We start from the raw sequence: 14,986 nt of genomic DNA, 5'->3' as shown, positions 1-14,986 counted from the left end.
ACAATGGAAAGGGGCTACGTGTAGGTTGAGGACTGACTGAACCAGCCTACAGTCTGTCCAACACTCAGCACCTCGCATAGCCTGGGTGATGGTGATGTCTTATAGGTCATGCTCGTGTACTATGACATAGTCAAGATGGTGCTAGAGTTTGGAGCCAAGTTGTTTTGTACTTGTTTGCAAGTCTGGACACCATGTTAATGATGCACAGGTTGTGCTTGGCACATTTACTCAGAAGCAGCAGGACATTGCTGTTTGGTTTACCCAGGCACATTTACTCAGAAGCAGCAGGACATTGCTGTTTGGTTTACCCACTCCAATGATAACAGGAACATATAGAACAACTCCAATTATCCAAAGTCAGATTCTCCAAAATCCACAGTTATCCAAATTTTTAAAAAAAATTGGATAAATGAAGGCATCCAAAACAAATCTGAAATCCTCATTTCTCCAAAATGTTTTAGGAGCTGAACTGATCGGTGACGTTGGGACCCCAGAGGCAGTGGGGATATTGGGCACCTGGTGGTAGTGGGAAGTCAGGCTGCCGGTGACAGCATGGACCTTGGGCTGCCAGCGGCAGCAGGGATGTTGGGCTCCCGGTGGCAGTGCAGACCCCGGGCTCCTGGATAGGAGCAGGGATGTTGGGCTCCCTGCAGCACTGGGGCTTGCAGTGGGGCTTCAAGTGCGGAGATGTCGGAGATCAGCGATGGCCAGCATTTATTTGGTGAGAATCAAACATTATTTTATTGCTTAAAAAAAAGCCCTTCCTTATTGTTTGATGTTGTTTAAACACTGTTACAAGCAATATGCTGTTGCTACTGAGCTGTTTTTTTAAAAAAATGACCAGTTCTCCGAAAAGAGCCGTTTATTGGAAATAGGCCCAGTCCTGAGCATTTTGGATAATTGGAGTTATACAGTAATTCAGAATTTAATTTATCCATTATATATTTTTTCTCTTGCATTCAAAATATATGATAATGCCACTGAAAGGGTAGATAGGTAACCTAATATGAAACCAAAACAAAAATGTGCAAAAAAAGGCAATTTATGGCAATTTAAAAATATCTATTTCTCACTAATACTGATAGGAAACATCTGCAAATAAAGTCACCTTTGATTGACAATGTATTAAGCCAAATCAAGCTGCAGTAAATTAATAGATTTTTCTTGTTTTCACCTGATGAACTATTTTTCTAAGTTCAATGATTTATCGTAATCCAGCTGCCATCCTACCTTGTAATAGTCGGAGTCAATTGTTTACAAAGAATTCTGCCACCCATTGATCTTTTTGATGTTTTCCAAATCTCTATAGTGGAATACAAACGTAAAAGGATCAATAGGATGTTACATAACGGTGTGCAATCTTTTTCACAGTCAGATACTTTATGGGTACATCTTACATTGATCAGAATGGGATATAATCTTTTCACAGTGGGTGGTAGGTATCTGGAACATGCTGCCAAAGGAGAAAATAAAAGCAGATATAATAGCAATATAATTCAATGTTGCTTTATCTCCTTTTCTTTTCTCTCTAACATACAGGGCAGTGTTCATAATTTAACACCAGCAAAAATGCTTCCAGCAGGAATCCATACTTTCTAACTGCCTCCTTCTGGAACTTTTTGTACGCAGCCATTTTTGCATCATTAAAAGTAGTTGCACCTATGAAATTCAAAAGGTGACAGTGTTAAATCGACATTTATAGATCAAGATTGCACCTGATGCATTTCAAGTTTCAAATTTCCTTTATTTGTCATATAATTAAAAATAGAGTAATATTACACAGAATTTGCTTTAGTCTGCCATAAGGCAGATAGGTTCACCAATGGCAGAAATTGCCTGAAGAGCCTCTTACAGTCAGAGAGAGAGAGAGAGAGAAGCAAAAGAGAGTCCCCTCAGGGTCACAGTGTGTCCGTGGATTTGTCTTCAGGGAACTTTGTTATACAAGTCATTAGGGAAGCTCAGGGAAGAATTTCATAATACTAGAACTAACTTCAAACCACTTCATTGCCCAATGCACAATGATATATATATAAAAAAAACCTCAACACAGATCTTCAATGCTGTGATAAATGGAATTCTGAAATAAAACATAATTGATGGAAATATGTAACATATCAGAAGCATCTTTGGAGACAAAACAATACTAAATTTGTCACTACAGATGCTTCCAGATTTGCTGTGCATTTCTCGCAACTTCTGTTTTTATTTGGCATATATTGAACTTACAGCCACCTTCTTGAACATTTTTCCACTTAATAATTTTTCCGACTCCTAATCATCACTCTCCTAAACAAACTCAAGCAGGCACTCATTTAAGGACTCTTATTTTTCACATTATGTATTATTGAATATTTATTTTTTGTATTGCACAGTTTTTAGATGTTTTTCTTTGTTTACATTTTCATCTTTTGTATACATATCTTGACTTGAGTACATTTTTTGTACTACGAATAAGTAGAAATTCTGCCTCACCCACAAGAAAAAGAATCCTATATATGACGTCGTGTATGTACTCTGACAATATATCTGAACTTTGAATTTTGAACTTAAAGTTAAAGTTCACCTCACAACCTGTCTTCTTTTGAATTTTGCATTTTTTCTCTTAATTCATTCATTAAACTCCTTTGAGATAAATATAAAACATTTTCCTTCATCGTTCCTGCCTTTTCATTTCCTTTGCATCATGAATCAGTTTATTTGTGGAAAATTCTTCCAGGTAATTAGAAATCCAGACTCTGAATTCTATGAAGATCAGAGTTGTCAATCTCTAATCTCAGAAGATGCAGTCAATTGTCTGCAAGAATCTTTGCTCTCTATTTCAGTAGACTGGCTGTGTCTATGTGAGTAAGTACACTAAAGATGCTCAATGGATTGAGTGGAATTTATTCCATTGCCTATAATTAAATACAACTGAAATCAATATCTCAGCAATAATGCAAAATCAATATCCTATTATCACTGGATGAATTCTTCTGTGACTAACTTTGGTGTAAGTATCAAATGCTAATCCATTCTTAAGGCTGTGAAGAAGATCTTTGTGGTTTTCAAAACATTTTGACTGCTCTGTACAAATAAGACCACACTTGGAGCATGTTGTGCAGTTGTGTTTGCCTAACTAAAGGAGGAGTGTCATTAACCTGGAACGGATGCAAAAGAGATTAATCAGGATGCTACCAGGACTTGCAATAAAGGGGTATTGAGGAAGAGGTAAAGCTGGTTTGGCTAGGTTTTTAATTTCCTGAAATGAAAGAGGCTATGGGGTGACCCAATAGAGGAGTGTGGATAAGATGAAAAGTAACAGCCAAGGTAGATGATTCTGCAACCGGAGAGATTAGGTTTAACATGAGAAAGGGAGAGACAACATTTTCACTCAAGAATGTAGTTTATATCTGGAATGAGCTGCCAGGGAAAGTTAGAGAAGCAGGTTCAAAACATTTCGAAAGAGAGTAAGGGGTGCCACGGATGTGGACCAAATACAAGCAAAGAGGACTAGCCCAGAAAGTGAACTTCATCATCATGGATGTGTTGGGCTGATGGGACTGTTCTGAGCTGAATGGATCTATGAATATGTTATAGTTTAAAGAGGAAATGGAACTTGTTATAGCAGTTTAATTTGTTCAATTTATGACTTTTTGGAATTGTAAACACAGTCTCCTTATTGAAGACTAGTTGCTGAATTCTCTCCCTTGAATTCACAGACATCTCAACCATTCCCAGTTTCCATAGCAAAGAGGAGAGAGTGGAAGGCTGATAATTCTGGTCCTTTACAACCTCAAGTGAGAGGTGAGATCTGACCAGTGACTGGCGCAACACAGGTGCCACGATTTAGAGTAATCCTGCCATGCATTTCCAGGAAACATAAGGTAAATGTTGTTGACATTTTAAAATGTTTGAAGACATTTAAAATTAAAATAAATGGCTGAAGAGAATGACTTACCTTTCTCATTAATGTGCAGATCTAGAACATACTGTATACAAGGTAAGATATAGCATGGGATTTAGCATGGGATCTAGCATGGGATTTAATGGTTATTCCTTCACAGAATTATAGGGAATCCTAATGAGATTCACTTCTGCCATTGGACTTCATTGTGAATGCTAGCAATTGGTCAACATGATAAATGCAGCAGCTGTCACTCTGCAAGTCTCAGATTTCCATGTTTGACTCTTTATGAAAGGCTAAGATTTTCTGACTTTGAAATGGCTGAAAGGTAACCACTGGCTTCACTCAGCAATATTCTTACTTCATTTCTCATCAACCATCATCTATTCAAAAGGTTGTCTTGGTGTAACCCATGCTGTTCTCTTCATTTTGGCTGTTGAGGTTTGATCTATCTTTCTCTTCAACCTCCATATCAACTTTTTGGTCATTCTTGTTGCTTTCAAAAACTCTCCAAATCTTCAGACTTAGTGCTTTGTTTGGCCATCTAATATGTAACGGAGGCGAATCAGCAGGTTGAAGGATGTAAAAATGATTAGATCCACGAGGTGAGTGTCTAATAGAACATAGAAATCTACTGCACAGTACAGGCCCTTCGGCCCACAGTATGGTGCTGACCTAATAATCTTCCTTAACAACTGCCTAAAACTGCATAACTCTCCAGTTTTCTCAGTTTCATGTACCTATCCAATAGTTTCTTGAAAGATCCTACCTGGCTCCACCACCATTGCCATTCATCCACCCCTCTCTGTGTGAAAAACACACCTGTACTTACTGTCACATTTGTGGCCCGAAATGTGAAGTTAATAAAATATTAAACACAACTTTTATCAGGTAAACTTCTCAGTGGCTTTATTCTCTGGTTTCCTTTGTTCTCCTGCTTGTGTTCTTATCTCTCTCTCACATACCACGTGACTTCCAGTATATCTCATACATATTCATTATCATGACATCCCTCCTTTAATCAGAAATAAACTTTACCTTCACTTACCAATATCCCTCGGAAACATACAAACATCGTAACTAATGGTAATACTATAACTCAACTATATAAAGTTTACTTCCTACAGCATTCATACATGCACTTTATGATATAAGATTAAAATACTGTCCCAAAGTTCTTATTAAAACTATGGCACAAAGTCTTCGTATCGTTTGGGCACTTTCCGGTTTCGTTTCGGCCTGCCTGCGATATTGTCGTCGCTTCTCGGTTGTTCACTCTCGTCGTCGGAAATACTGCTCGCCACGGCTTCGGGTGTTTCTGGCGCTCTAGTCATTTCATCAGGAGTGCTGGTAACTGCCTCTGGAACATCATCAGGTTTCTCAGTTTCAGCATCTCGTATTGGCCTTTCAACCTCTTCGCTCGATGTATCTCTGGACTGGTACCTTTTTACACCTGAGACATTTCTCTTATACAGGACTCCAGTCGGAGACTTGACTGTCACCATACTGCCACTTCTGGATACGACAGTATAGGGTTGATTGTAATAAGGTGTGTCTAGCTTACCACCAGTTTCATGCCTCACTAGAACATTATCTCCTGGCATGATGTCTGAGTACTTGGCTCCACGTTTCGAATCTGTGTACAGCTTTGCTGCACCTTTCTTTTCAGCATCGTGGTCCCTCATCTCCTGGTCGTCTCGGATTTCCTTTATTTCTTGCATTTTTGTGCGGATTTTTCTCCCAAAAAATGCTTCTGCGGGACTTTCTCCAGTGGTTGCATGAGTCATTGCTCGATAGACAGCCACATAAGATAGCAATGCTTCTCACCAATTTTGTCCTTCAGCGTGTGCAATCCTCAATCGTTTTTCAATGGACTGATTTTGTCTCTCTACTTCTCCGTTGGCTTGCGGCCATTTCGGAGTTACTTTATGATGGTGGATACCTGTGGTCCTCATGTATTCCGCAAATGTCTCTGAAGTGAATTGTGGACCATTGTCAGAGTATAATGTAACAGGTAATCCATATCTTGCGAATATCTCTGCTAATGCTTGTATTGTTTTTTCAGTGGTTGTGGACTTCAACACCACGTACTCATAGTATCTGCTGTAGTAATCTATCACTACCATAATTGATTCACCCGTCGGTAAAGGTCCAAGAAAATCAACAGCTACGTCGATCCATGGTCCTGTCGGAAGTTGCGTACTCCGGATCGGTTCTGGTGGATTACTCCTACTTGTGATTTGACATCCGTGACAAGTTTTAACAAATTTCTCTGCGTCTTTATCACAACTTGGCCACCATACCTTGGTCCTCCATCATGCATCTGGACCAACACGGCTCCTAAACCAACCTGGCTGGCATCCGCTATGACTTTGGTTGATGCCGCCGGATCGTAATATCCAAGAGTTTTTGCATCTGTCAGGCTTTGCTTTAGCGCTGTGAACGCTTTCTTCTGCTCAGATCCAAAATGAAATGGTACACCTTTCCTGGTTAGTTTCCTTAGTGGTTCTGCCACTGTAGCGAAATTAGGAATGAACTTTGCACAAAAATTGACCAATCCCAGGAAACTCCTCACCTCTGTTGCGTTCTGAGGTGCACGTGCCTCTGCAATAGCTTTCACCTTGGCCTCTGCAGGGTTTAGTCCTTTCCGTGTAAGTCTGTGTCCCATGAAGTCCATTTCTGACACACTGAACTGGCACTTGTTTCGATTTACGGTAAGGCCTGCCTCCTGTAGTCTAGATAGTACACGCCTCAACCGTTTGTCATGCTCTTCCTTCGTTGGTGCATGGACTATGATGTCGTCAGAAATGTTGGCAACTCCAGGAATGCCTTGAATCACTCGATGGATTTCATACTGGTAGATCTCCGAAGCTGCATTAATTCCAAATGATAGTCTCTTGTAACGATACAATCCACAGTGAGTCACAAATGTAGTTACATCTCGGGAACCTGGATCCAGCTCTAATTGATAATAGCCCCATTTCAGATCAATTTTTGAGAATACCTTGCTGGTAGTTAGTTCTTGAAGTATTTCCTCCACCGTTGGTATAGGGTGTCGTTCTCTAATTATAGCTTCATTGGTCATTCTCATGTTAACACATAGTCTTATGTCACCCTTTGGTTTGGGCACAATCACTACTGGGCTGACCCATTGTGTCGAATGTTCCACCGGTTCAATAATGTCTTGTTCGATCAATTCTTTAATTTTAGCTTTGACTTTCCCACGAAGTCCAAACGGAGTTCGGCGCATTGGTTGTGCCTTGGGTTTGACCGTTTCGTCTACCGCTAGCTTCAATCGTCGACCTTTCAGCTTTCCTACTCCTTGGAAGACTGCGGGGAATTCTTGCTTCATATCCTCGTATGACTGAATTGAATTGACACAAGCTCCAATATGAAGTATTGCCAGGTCTTGCGCTGTGCTTCTACTCAACAATGGCTCTCCCCTCTCTTCTATGACCATAAACTCTGCTTCGGTGTACTTATCTCCAGCTTCAACAGTTGCAGTAAAACATCCAATGGTCTGCAATGGCTTGGTTGCTGTGTATGGATACAGTTTCTTGGAACACTTCTTTGAGGTACAGATGATCTGTTTCCTTTTCAACTTCTCCCATAAATGTCGATCAATCACATTACTGTCACTGCCTGAGTCTACAATGACCTGCACTGTCACTCCATCAATGATCACTGGGACCTTCTCATGATGTACATCATTCAACGTAAATTAAAACAACTCTGTTCCTCCTGGGTATCATCATCGTCACCGTCTATCTGGCGAATGGTATCTTTCTTTCCAGGATACTTTCCTTTCCCCCAGGCTTTGCCTTTGGAAGTTGTACTCTTCCTCTTCTGGTCTGCATTGGACTTGCTTTTGCACTTCTTTGCAAAGTGGTCCTTGCCTCCACACTTTCTGCAAACTTTGCCTTTGGCCGGGCAATATGGGTCTTTTCCAAAGTGACCTCGGTTTCCACATCGATAACACTCCACGTTCTGTGTCAACGTATATCTTGGCTAATTATGGCGATGTGAGAGCCTCTTAATTTGCTGGCTTGAGTTGTCTTTCAGGGTCATGGTATGAAATTGCCCTTCAACAGCCTCTAATGCAGCAGCAATGGTTAAAGCATCGGTGAGTTCCAACTCACTCCCTCTTTCCAGTAGACGTCTTCTGAGTTTATCTGATCTGCAGTGCTGTACGACTTGATCCAATAATTGGTTGTCCAAATGAGCTGGCATGTAATTGCATCCAACAGCTAGCTGGCGTAGTCTCGTCACGTACTGAGCAATTGTCTGGCCATCTTCTTGTCTCGTTCTCTGAAACAAATGGCGTTGAAATGTAGCATTCGGTGTCACTACATAATGTGCATTTAATGCATCTACCGCTTTCTGGTACTCATCCTTTCTTTTAGTATTCAAAAGTGTCTTAAATGTTTCCCGAACTGCAGGTCCAGCCATGAAAAGAAGTAACGCCCTTCTCTGCGCTTTTTGTTCGACTGTACCGGTATCTAAAAATAGGCCACGACTGTCGGCATAGGATTCAAATTCTTCCAGCCATGCCTTCCACTTCACACTTACAGTGCTTGCATCACCCGTTGGGTCAAAATGAGCAATTCCACTATGTGTTAGAAAGTCACTGTTTGCACCAGCCATGAGGAAATATTCCAGCCCCAAAAGTACTGAGACAAGAGAAAATTCTTATCACCTGGAAGTTGTCTGTAATCCTCTGTAATCTTGTTTAGTCTTTAATTTTCTTCAAGCTTATCCCATCCTCGTTGCCAATGTCACATTTGTGGCCCGAAATGTGAAGTTAATAAAACATTAAACACAACTTTTATCAGGTAAACTTCTCAGTGGCTTTATTCTCCGGTTTCCTTTGTTCTCCTGCTTGTGTTCTTATCTCTCTCTCATTCCACGTGACTTCCGGTATATCTCATACATATTCATTATCATGATACTTACTAGCAAGCACCTTACAATATGCACCCTAATATTAGCCATTTAAAACCTGAGAAAAATCCTATGGACGTCCACACAATCAATCCTTCTCATAATTGTATACACCTTGATCAGGTCAGCCATCACCCTCTGTCACACCAAGGAGAAAAGACCATGTTCACTCACTCTATTGTCATAGGGCACACTCTCCAATACAGGCAACATCCTTGTAAATATCCTCTGCACCCTCCCTATAGCAACCACATCTCCCTGTAGAACACAATATTCCATCACCACAGCTCCTTTATGCCTTTGAATCACTTTACCCCCTTCCTCATACTTCATTAAACAAGAATTTGCAGCTGCCTGTCTGTTTTTGCTTATACCAGGTCCAAGACTTTGGTTGACCTTTACTTCCTCTAGATGCTGCATTACCTGCTGCATTTCTCCAACCCATTTGTGTATTGCACATGATCCCCTTCTGCCCTTAGAATTCCATTACATTTTGCTGATTCACTGTTACTTTGTTGTTTCTCATCATCTGTTGATCTCAAACACTGAGCATACCTCAAGGGTGCTACAAATGAATATCTCAGACCCATTTTAGCATATCTTCTCTACTTTTAATTTGCTCCTGTGGCGGCTCACCACTAGCCAGGCAAACCGGTCCGGCTTGTAAGCCACGAGGCGAGGCAGCCGGCCAAAATGGCGCTGTCGGGGGTATTCCCTTCCTCCCAGCACGGGGCTTCTGATCCCCGTGCTGGGGGACCACGTGACGCCCAGGTGACATCAGTACCCTCCAGTGTGGTTCTCAGCCAGGTCCGGGCCAGGAGTTTAAGTACAGCCCAGCAGCCTGCAATAAACTAGTCTGCTCACTGAGCTCAACCCATCTGGTTGTGTGTGTTATTGCAGGAGCAGTGTAGCTGCTGCTACAATTGGTAACCCCGACTGGTTCAAACGTCTTTTAACACATCATGAGCGAGCCTGGGATCAGCGCTATAGCCGTGAAACTGCCTGAATTCTGGGTTCAGGAGCCAGAGACCTGGTTCGGCCACGCGGAGGATCAGTTTCACCTCCGCCAGATTTTGTCCGACACAACCAAATTCTACCATGTGGTCACTGCCCTGAACCAGGCCACTCCCAGACGCTTGCTGCACCTTGTTCAGCAGTCACCCGCCAAAGAAAAAATATGAGACCATCAAGCGAGTGCTTACCGGATCCCTCAGACTATCCAGACACCAGCGTGCTGCTCAGATGCTGGGGGACAGGTCCCCGATGGAGCTGATGGATGAGATGCTTGCGCTCATGGGTGAGCACACCAACTGGCCATTCTTCGAGTGCATTTTTCTTGACCATATGCCCAGGGACATCTGGCCACTGCTGGTCCAGGAGAACTTCACCGACCCGAGGAAGGTCACCCAGAAGGCCTAAGAGCTATGCCTCTCATGATTCGCGGAGGGCTCAGTGGTCCAGCAGATCACGAGGCACGGGCACAACCATGCTAAGCCCGCCCCTAGCACTGCAATGGACATTGGCCCCTGCAGGGGCCCCCAAGAGCATAATCAAAGCCACAGCATCCGCTCCAGGCCTCTGCTTCTACCACCAGTGCTGGGGAGCCAAGGCTCAGAAGTGTCATCAGCCCTGCTCGTTCCAGGGAAATGAGCATGCTGGCAGCTGTTAATGGCTGCGGTGGAGGGCCAAGGACACAGCCTCCTCTATCTGCGGGACTCAGTCAGCGGCAGGTGATGGTGATTCCTCATCAACATTGGGGCCCAGAGCAGTGTCATCCTGGCCACGGCCATCGAGTCAAGGAACCAAACTTTCGTGCAGCCAAGGCAACAGAGATCTGGACATATGGAGATAAGACAGTCCACTTCCAGATCGGCCAACAAAATTTTGTGTGGAGAGTCCCTCCCGACTGCCATCCTGGGTGCAGACTTCCTCCTCGCACACAGGCTTCTGGTGGACATTCAAGGTAGGCGCCTGGTGAATGCCTGTACCTTCCAGGCCGTTCGCCTCGATGCTTCCCGCTCGGAGCAACTGCAGATGGCCACAAACTGCATGCCCAGAGATGAGTTCCAGCGAATCCTGGATGAGTTCCCGATGCTCCTCAAGCCACAGTTCTCCGCTGCCTCCACCACATCCGCACCCAGGGCCCACCAGTTCAAGCCAAGGCACGCCGGCTCCCGCCTGATAAGCTCCAGGTGGCGAAGGAGGAGTTTTCGTACCTGTTGGAACTGGGGATCATTTGGTGGTCCGATGGTCCATGGACCTCGCCGCTCCACCTGGTCCCGAAAGCCTCCAGTGGTTGGCGTCTCTGTGGAGACTATCGACAGCTCAACGAGGCAACAGTTCCTGACTGTTACCCCATCCCTCACATCCAAGACTTTACGGCCAACCTGCACGGTGCAAGGGTTTTCTCCAAGGTTGACCTGGTACACGGATATCACAAGATCCTGGTGCACCCTGAGGACATACCCAAGACGGCCATTGTCACCCCCTTTGGCCTGGTCAAATTCCTGCGCATGCTGTTCAGGCTCAAGAACACCACTCAGACCTTCCAGCACCTCATGGACTCTGTGGGCAGGGACTTGGATTTTGTCTTTATTTATTTGGACGACATCCTCATCGCCAGCAAGGACCAGGCACAAGACAAGGCCCACCAATGCTCCTTTTTCTCCTGGCTGGCTGATTTCGGCCTTACCATCAACCCGGCCAAGTGCCAATTCAGGAGAGAGTCCATGCAGTTCCTGGGCCATACCATCACGGCTGATGAAGCCACGCTCGCCACTATCAGGGAGTTCCCACGCCCGGACAGCTTCAAGGGCCTGCAGGAGTTTGCGGGTATGGTCAACTTTTACAACCGCTTCATCCCAAGAGCAGCGCGCATCATGCAGCTGCTATTTGCCTTCATCACAGCCAAGCACAAAACACTTGCTTGGAACCCAGAAGCCTGCACCGCATTTGAGGCCACCAAGGATGTCCTCGCGAAGGCCACCATGTTCGCCCACCCGCACACCTACCTGCATATGGCACTCTCTGTCGATGCATCAGTGCCATCCTGGAGCAGCAGATGAATGGACATTGGAAGCTTCTTGCATTCTTCAGCTGCCTGCTCCGCCTGCCGGGATGCAAGTGTAGTGCTTTCGACCATGAGTTACTGGGCATTTACCTGGTGGCATGGCATTTTCGCTATTTTTTTGGAGGGGAGGACTTTTACCATCTTCACCGACCACAAACCCCTCACCCAGGTGCTCGCGATGGCAAAGGATCCCTGGTCGGCCCGCCAGCAGCGTCAGTTCTCCTTCGTGTCGGAGTTTACCACTGACATTTGGCACAAGGCAGGGAAGGAAAATATGGTTACTGATGCACTCTTGTGACCAGCCATCTGCGCGCTGATGCCCAGCCTCGACTCTGACCAGCTCTCCTGGGACCAAAAGTCTGATGAGGAGACGAGGGCCTTCAAGACCGCCATCACGGGCCTGCGGTTCCGAGAGTTCACAACTCCAAGCGGCGAAAGTACCATCCTGTGCGATATCTCCATGGGCACTCCACGACCAGTGATTCCCCAGCAGTGGTGCAGACAGGTCTTCCGTCACATCCATGACCTTTCACATCTGTCCATCCTGTCCACGGTCCGGATGGTGGCAGAACGGATCGTATGGCATGGGCTGCGGAAGCAGATTGCTGGCTGGGCCAGAACATGCACCCATTGCCAGACATCCAAGGTGCATAGGCACACCAGGGCACCTGTACAGGAGTTCGAGCACATCTGGGAACGGTTCAGCCACGTTCACATGGACATCGTCGGGCCCTTACCCATTTCCCGGGGCAACTGTTACCTGTTTAAGATGGTGGACCGCACCACTCACTGGCCTTAGGCAATCCTGATGCCAGACGCCTCCACTGACTCCTGCTCCCGAGCACTGTGGCATGGTTGGGTTGCCTGTTTTGGCGCCCCGGGTCACCTCACCAGTGATCGAGGTGCCCAGTTCACATCTGCATTCTGGGCACAGCTCGACAACAGGTTGGGGATCCAGCTACACTGCACTACGGCCTACCACCCGCAGGCCAATGGACTGGTCGAACGTCTGCACCGCCACCTTAAGTTGGCAGTCATGGCCCCCCTCACCGGTCCCGACTGGGCGGACGAACTGCCTTGGGTGCTCCTGGGCATCTGCTCCACTCCCAAGGAAGATCTGCAGGTGTCATCTGCTGAGCCGGCCTACGGTGCGCCACTGGCACTACCTAGTGAGTTCATCAATGCACCTCACAATCCCCAGTGGTCGCCACACGAACTACTTTCTCACCTCAGGTCACACTTGGACTTCTTCAAGCCCCTACTGTCACCCTGGCATGGCACCTGCATATCTCATGTTCCCGGCGAACTGCTTTCCGCGGAGTACATTTTCGTTCGGCGGGGCCTGACTGCAGCACCTCTGCAGCGACTGTACGAGGGGGTTGTACAGCATTCCGGCTCCACATTCATGCTGGACATTGGCGGCAGGCGGGGAACTGTTTACCTTGGACAGGCTGAAGCCAGCGCACCTCGATCCCACTGAGCCCATGGTCATAGCTGAGCCCAAAAAGTGAGGCCGTCCGGCGAAAAAGGTCATTGGTGCTGGTTCTGGCGGGGGGGGGGGGGGGTGGGATAACTGTGTGGTGGATCACCACTAGACAAGTGAACCGGCCCCGCATGTAAACCACGCGGCGGGGCAGCCAGCCAAAATGGCGCTGTCGGGGGTGTACAGCCCAGCAGCCTGCAATAAAATAGTCTGCTCACTGAGCTCAACCCGTCTGGTTGTGTGTGTTCCTTCAGGAGCAGAGTAGCTGCTGCAACACTCCCAATAAATGTGGCTTTATTCTTTATTTTAATGTTTTAACTCTTTTAAAAACTGTCACCTTTTTGTTTATCTCTGAACTTAGATCATCTGGCCCTCTATATCATCTTCTGTATATCCATATTGTTCCAGGAATTTATTTTCACTTTATTCTCATCAAAATGTCCCACCTCTTACTTTTCTACATAATATGTATTAGCTGATTACAAAGCCAATATGAAAAGTTAATAATATATTTTGCTTTGCCTTCTTTCTTCTACTAATACTATTAATTTGCTCCTACCAGTAAGTTTTGAGACTGTTCTGTTCCCCGAGTCAAGAATAGTGAATTGCAGTAGCATCAATCCCTGTAAAACACTTTCTTACCTTAGTTACTGTCTTTAACTCTCATCATCTACTATTCAAAAGCCAACTTGTGAGCTATTGCAGCACTTTGCCACTGACTTAAGAGGTACCTATCAAGATAATTTGCCTGCAGTGTGGTGTGGAGTCGAAAGCTTTTTGTAACTTCAAGTATATTGCACTTACTCCGTGTCCTTTAGCGAATCGTTCAATTACTTTTTCAAATATTTCACTAAGATTGGACAAGCTTGACCTCCCCCTTTATCAATCATGCTTTTGAGGAAGGTTTCTACTCCCTTTCCTCCCAGCCATATCAAGCTAACTGGACTGTAATTCTCTTAACATTCTATTTCTTGTGTCACTGCACAAATCTCCATTTTAATTATTTTAAATAAACCGTTATGCAATTGTGCCATGGTAATCTCTTCCCTACTTTCTTATCACTGACATGGATTCGGGTGCAGTGGATTTACCCTCTAAATTTCATTAGTTTATCAATTACCTCTCCCACTTCCTAGTTTAAATGCCTTTAGATCCATTTTGATTTTTCCCTCTAATATCATATTCATTCTATTAGTCTCCCTGGTAAATCCTAAGCCAAAATAATAATTGAACACATCTGCTACTTCACTACCATTACCTTTGAGGATATTATGTGTGGCCCTATCTCTATCTGGACCTTGAAATTGCCTGCCATGTACCTTGCCATTTCATTCCATATTTCTTGATAATTTAATTTTACAGTGCTTCTTTTGCTTCCAAAATGCTTTTTAAAATTTCTTTCTTAATCTCGTTGTTTTTCGGGTTATCCTCTCTATTGTTTTTCACATATGCTCTGCACATTTTTCTCATTGGTTTTAACTTTGCTGGTACATTTTATTCTAACCATTGTGTGTTGTCATAGGTTGTTTTATTCTGGTTTCTTTTGAGCCATTGACTGTCTGGAAGTCTTGAAGTCTGTACAGTTCTCCACAAGTTGATGTGTTCCAGG

This window comes from Narcine bancroftii, chromosome 3, assembly GCF_036971445.1.
Source record: "Narcine bancroftii isolate sNarBan1 chromosome 3, sNarBan1.hap1, whole genome shotgun sequence".
NCBI classification, from domain to species: Eukaryota; Metazoa; Chordata; class Chondrichthyes; order Torpediniformes; family Narcinidae; genus Narcine; species Narcine bancroftii.
This window is presented reverse-complemented; position numbering follows the sequence as displayed.